Below are 6,514 nucleotides of genomic sequence, written 5' to 3' on the forward strand. Positions count from 1 at the left end.
GTCCTTAGACTGACCATTAACTCCCCACAGATGCAGCTCAAGTGCCTTGTTTACAGATCCCCTGCTCGCAGCACACTTTTCCTGACCGAGGGAGCAGTCCGTCTCCCACCATTACCACTCACTCAGGTAAGAAGTACTCTACATTAATTCTTTAATTTATACCTCGGGAACATCATATTCCTTCCTTGAAGCTTCCATACCCAGCGTACTGTCACTGTTATTTCAAAAATTTACAGTCCCATAAGCACTGTTCCCCTCCCCTCTCCCCCCAGAGGCCTTGCTGTGAGTGTAAAGGAGCTGTGGTGATGTCAGTACCTTGAAGTTCAAGGCAAACAAGGTGTTAGGTGACTATCTTAGGACAAAGGCATGTTCAGCAGCCACTAGGACTACAGTGCATAGCACCACAGTGCACTTAAGTAGTCATATGAAAAGGAGTATTGTTCTGGACGATGGTTGACCCTAAGGTAACCACTTCACTGGCAATGAATGTATAACCCAACCAAGAGAAAACTTCCAGCTCTTACTAGAGCATGCGCTGATATAGCCACATCTTGGACAACTGCAGCTAAACTTAAACCTCCAGATTAAAACTGCAGATTTTAACATTCAAGCCCTGATTACCATTGTCAAAAGACAGTAGAAGTTGAAATTTATTCTCACAAATGACTACCAAACCAGCAGATGCACTCAGGCTGCATAAAGTCACAAGTGGTCTTCGGTAAAAGTGTCGTTTCCAGTATAAAACAGTAATGCCATTTTTAACACAAAACTTACAGGTAAAGAGAAAATATCACATCTTAACAAAAAAGATTTATTCTGACTAAACAAAATGTACAATGTTTCCCAAATGACAGTGAGTTTTCATGACTCTGAAGTCTGCAGATCCACTGAGTAACTTGATCACTTCTTACCCTGCAGTTTGATCAAACTACTTTTTGCCAGACTTCTTTATTCCACCACTGGCTGCCAAAAGAAACAACACAACTGGTTAGACAACTGCTACAGAGCTTAGCTACAAATTTAGTTCCTCATAAATTCAAATCCCCACTAGACTGCCTGTACAACTCAGATCCCCACTCGTGAATTGGTTTTGCACATGTTACTTTTCTGTGTTTGTGATCTCACACACTTTACTCTCAATAACTTACTTAACAGTAGAAACCAAGTTTCTCCTGGAACCAAATATGCCCCATAAATCTACAGCAGAACTAAATATTTCAACAATTTCTTTGTTCTTCCATGGGACACCCTCCATTGTTTATTTCTTATACAGCAGGAGTATAGTCTGGTCAAATCAAATTCAAGGCTAAGGGAATGTAAAAGCATTGGTATCCTTACAGCAACCAGAGTCCCCGGTTGGGATCGAAGCATAACAGAAGCAGGTACTGGAATTACGAGAATTCCAGTTCTCTGGAATTACCTGTTCCCTGCAGTCCCTATTTTTGAAGAGACTAAAGCAGGGTGAAAGAACATAACATATCGGCACAACACCAAGTGCAGCATTTTTTTGAAAATGTTGGTTTTTACCACCTGTGTCATGTATGACCAGTGGAAAAAAAAAAAACCCAAAACACTAATAGCAAGGCTACAGCAAGATAAGCTGTAAGGGCTGATGGTCAACAACAAACTCTGCACTGCAATATGATTCTAACAGCGCTGCCTTGCTGAGGCTCTTGGGAATAGTCTAGCCCTCCCACAATAACTTAATAATCACTATCTGCTTTGGCAAGCATTGGACAAGGACCAGATAACTGAAATTCAGCCTAGGAAAAGGCACAGTAATAAAGGCAGGAAAGAACTATTAAGAAATTTGTAAGCTGAAGCGCCCTGTGCAGAACAAGTTTAGAATGTCAAGGACACAGAAGAGAGGCTCAGTGAATTGTTTTGCATCAGTTTGTAATGCCAAAGATATTCTGAGTCCCACACATGGCATGTTTTTTGTACACTGATAAATCAGAGGAGCTCAATCAATTTGAAATAAATAATCAAGAAATATTCCAAGTTAGTGGGACTGGATGGCACTCCCTCCAAGAGCGCTGACAAGCTCTAATGTGAAAATGCAGAACAGCTGGCTAAGATTTGAAACTTATTGTTACAGCCACTATGTCTGAGGACTCCGGCTGCCAGCAGAGATCCCAGGTACAGAAAGGATTCTCTAAAGAACTGGGGAACTACAGACCAGCAAGTCTGACCTTGATCTCTGAGAAGAGTCTGTAACAAAGAAAATGGATAAACTTGTGAAAGTCAACAGGACTTCTATAAATGTTAAATCCTTCCTCACTGACCTGCTGGAACTCTGAGGTTATCATTAAGTGTATGGATAAACTGAATCCAGGGAACTTCCCATTTTCAAATCGCTCCTGGCAAGATTCCATAGCAAAGGTTGTTAGTGAGACTCAGTTGCCATGGGATTGCTGGAAAGGTCTTTCTGGGACCTTTCAAGACTGAAAGCTTGCTAAAGAATAGGAAGCAAAATGTAAAGTTTAACGGTATTAACACAATGGAATATTGATTAGTCATATTAATGGACCACAGGTCAAAAACACCTAGAGGGAATAGGCAGGGTGCACCCTTTAACATTGCTAATCCAATCACTGCAGACACAGAGGAGTACAAGGAGTGCACAGACTCACACTGACACTAATTCCTGCTATCACTGAGACAAAGACCATCAACGGTCTCAGTGCACCACCACAATGCACCCTACAAACTTTCTGCTGTGACACAGTGTGCTTTACACTCACTTAGGCAAAAGGGTTGAAGCCAGACTAATTTCCAGCCACTTTTTTTTTTCCTGCCAGGAATCTACTGCTCTTGAAAAAATTCATCCTCTAAGAGGATTTATTGAACTTTGTAAAGCCTACACGTAACATATCTGGGAAGAAAAGGACAGTATGCTAAAATAAGAGTAGAAATATCTGTGTGCCATCCGACTGGAATAGCTTAGCATGCCAGGCACACTGTTTTACCTGCTAAGCCAAAACCTCCTTGAATAATTAGGGAATGAAATTGCATAGTGAATTTAAAAAAAAACCAAAACAAAACCAAACCCTCTTATTTGTTACTTATCATCTGCACCTGCCATTCAACTTACCAGTGTAGGTTAAATAACCTAGAGGTACATGCCTTTTTATGTTTGTCAAGCAAAAACATTAAATTTTTGAGGCCAGCAAGCCCTCCATTTTTGCTAGCCGTTTGGCACCTCACTTACTGAGGGGCCCTTTTCCAGCAGCCTTTGCTTTCATCTCCTCAAGTTTCTTTTGGTCCTCCTTCTGCTTTTGTTTAAATGCCAGATCTGTCTAAAGAGAAGAACAACAACAAGTTTTTGTTAACATCTCCTCCCCCCAAAAAATTCAAGAACAACTGACAAGCAACAAGAAATAAATGTAATTTTCTAACAGCAGTAAAAACCTGATGGAACTGATGCAAAATGGCTGAATACTACTAAATATGCAAAACCTTTTTTTGCTGTACCAGAACGCATTGACTGAAATTTAACTTTGTACATTTGATCTTTCTGAAATTAAACAAGTATCATTTCCTATGGCATAATCTCATTCTGCCCTCTGAATGATAGATGTTTGCACTCAAACCATTCATTAATATACCACTAGTGATACTGGGAGCCTCGTGCACAAGCACTTTCTAACAATAAAACTTGGATTATATAGGATGTAAGAAAAAAAGGTTGCTTTTACCTAAAAACAGGCATTCATTTCAAAGAAAACTTTCCACATACATGTGACTATTTCTTCAAAGTTTAATACATTTGTATTAGTTCCAGGAAATCTAACGAAACCACCGTCAAATTGTACAAGCAAGCCAGCTGTCGGGCATCCCTGCTAGAACAGCCTCCAGAATTCAAGAAAGCTCAGACTTATTCTGTCCCTTAGATACATATTCTTCACAGACATCAAGGCTGAAAGGGACCACAGGCATCTTCCCTGGCACTCAGGATTTTGGAGTAACTAAACTGAGGATGTAGACAATTGAGGTTATATAGATTCTTCACAAATCCAGTCCATGGCTCAACTACCCTTATAACTGCAAAGTTTTCCTCTTAAGTTAAAGCTTTCCTTGCTGCAGTGTAAGCCTATGACTTCCCCTACCTATCCCACACAGAATAGAATATTCTGTTTCTCTCTCCAGGTTTTCCACTGGGTGGTTTTTTTCCCTGTAGACTAATGTGTCTTTGTTGGTAAATCAATCCCTCCCATTTATGCACTTCTGTGGGTTTTTTTTCTCACAAAGTGTTGCCCCCAAGCACTTTCAGTATTGTAGTGCTGAGAGGATGCCCTGGTTTTAGCTGGAATAAAGTTAATCTTCCTCCCAGTACCTGGTAGAGTGCTGCGTTTTGGATTTAGGATGAGAATAACGTTGATAACAGGCTGATGTTTTAGTTGTTGCTAAGCAGTGTTTATACTAAGTCAAGGACTTTTCAGCTTTTCATGCTGCCCTGCCAGCAGAGGCTGAGGGGAGCACAAGAAGCTGGGAGGGGACACAGCCAGGACAGACAACCCAAATGAGCCAAATGGGTGTTCCAGACCAGATGTGACATCATGCCCAGTATATATACTGGGGCAAATTGGCCGGGAGGGCACCACAGCTCAGGGATCGGCTGGGCATTGGTCAGCAGGTGGTGAGCAATTGTATTGTGCATCACTTCTGCATATTCTATCTTTTTTCTCCTCCCCTCCCCTTCCTTTTCTGACCTTTTAAACTGCCTTTATCTCAACCCACAAGTTTTACTTTTTTTTTTTCCCCAAATTTTCTGCCCTATCCCACTGGGGGCGAGGGGAGTGAGCAAGCAGCTATGTGGTGCTTAATTACTGGCTGGGGTTGAACCACAACAGAGGAAAAGAAATATTATTACATCATGTTTGAGACACAGGATTCTGTATATACATCTTGTATGATTTACTTTTGCAACACCTGATTTTGCAGGTTCATGTTCAGTGTATGATCTAAGTCTCAAATCCTTTCAGGTGGACCTGGAGTTTAGCAGTTTAGCCAGTCATTCTCCTTGTATTTTTATAAGTTAGTCTTACCAAAGAAAGTGACTTAAGAGTACATGCTTAATTAATCAATTTTTTCAAACTTTCTCCAACTTGTTAAGATTACTTTGACTACTGGTCTTGTCCTCTGACAGTCTGTGGCCCTTCCAAACTTCTGTTTTCCACCAGAAGAATAAACCATACTGTCAGTCAACCAGCCAAATGAGGCACTAATCAAAATATCAAATACAAAATTTTGCAAAACCCCACTCCATATGTCATTGCAGTCACAGACTGAACTGTTAGTAACTGCTTTTAGAACGTGGCATTCCAGCAGGCTGTACGTTCACCTCCCATCACCTTATGGGTCCTGTTCCTGCCCTGCCCTGAGGACACCACCAGAGCCAGCATCGAGAACCTCACGTCTGCTGGTTTTCTCCTCACTGCCTGCTACAGACAGAACTGCTTTTGTTTGCCACAGCTGTACTAAAATCCATACTGGCTATTAATTTTTACATTATTATCACTTGGATCCTGTAGCACTTAATTGGTTCTACCATTTCTCTAAAAGACATTTATCTTATTCTAAAGCTTGTTTAGAAAACTCTGATTTTTTTTCCTCCTTTTTCAAAGAGACATGGTATTTATCTATATTATATATATATATTTATATGACTAGATGATCTTCAAGGTCTTTTCCAACCTAGATGATTCTGTTTTCAATCATTGGTGTCTCATCCATCCTCCACTATCCTCAGAAATAACAGCTTACGCCCATACTCTGAGCTTTTATGTTTAAGTATCTCTAAGACGATTCACTAGTACCTCGTTTGAGCTGTGTATTAATCCCCGCGTTTTGTGTCCTGTCCTAGGCTCCTGTGACCGCGTTAATTTGTTAGACCTCCCATCACAGCCTGCTGCCGTGGCGAGGACATTGCAGCCTTCTCCGTGGCATTGGACTCCTCCGTTAGCCAGCACTGCTGCGTTTACCCTGAACGCAGGCGGGATGTCAGCAGAAAAAAATAAACAAACCACCGGAAAACCGGGGCCGCGGAAAGCAGCGCGTCACCTCTTGGTCCGTGAGTTTTAACGTCAGAACGCTTGGCAAAACGTGACGTTTCACAAAATGTGTATTGCTATGGAAAGCTGAGCTGAGGGGGGGTAACGCGAAAGCGGAAAGCAGCCTTCCCCTCCCGCAGAGGCCGTGGCCCAGCCCGGTGCCGCGGGACCCCGGGGCTCGCCCGCCGCCCTACCTCATCCAGGTCCTTCGACTGTTTCTTCGGCTGCTTCAGCGGCTTCTTCTTGCCGCCTGTAAAGACAGAGGAGACAGTGAAGCCCAGGGAGGGAGGGAGGAGGGGCGGCGGGGGCCCCGGGCCCGGCCTTACCCTCTCGGCCCGACATGGTGCCCGCTCCGCTCCGCCGCGCCTCAGCCCCCGCGCGCGCACGCGGGCTCGCGCCGCCGGGCAGCCGCTTCCGCTTGTCCCCGCGCGGCCGCCGGTACCGCGGGGCCGCGCCGGGAG

The 6,514-nt window shown here is 43.2% G+C and overlaps 1 protein-coding gene and 1 long non-coding RNA gene across 2 annotated transcripts in view; one reads left to right on the forward strand and one right to left on the reverse strand.

Annotated features, from left to right (window-relative positions):
* Positions 1 to 777: 777 nt before the first annotated feature.
* On the reverse strand, positions 778 to 6,492 carry LOC113484777. Its single transcript, XR_003399286.1, has 4 exons — positions 6,380 to 6,492; positions 6,248 to 6,303; positions 3,212 to 3,299; positions 778 to 963 (listed from the first exon to the last, which is right to left on the reverse strand). It is a non-coding gene; the product is annotated as an uncharacterized LOC113484777 (long non-coding RNA).
* Positions 4,743 to 6,514, forward strand: part of CCDC51 (coiled-coil domain containing 51) — a 9,858-nt gene continuing 8,086 nt past the window's right edge. Inside the window, exon 1 of the mRNA XM_026857390.1 lies at positions 4,743 to 6,069. The gene's annotated coding sequence lies outside the window, so the exon portion shown is untranslated. The remainder of the gene's footprint in view (positions 6,070 to 6,514) is intronic.

Source organism: Athene cunicularia (genome assembly GCF_003259725.1).
Source record: "Athene cunicularia isolate RWA chromosome 12 unlocalized genomic scaffold, athCun1 chr12_part1, whole genome shotgun sequence".
NCBI lineage: Eukaryota > Metazoa > Chordata > Aves > Strigiformes > Strigidae > Athene > Athene cunicularia.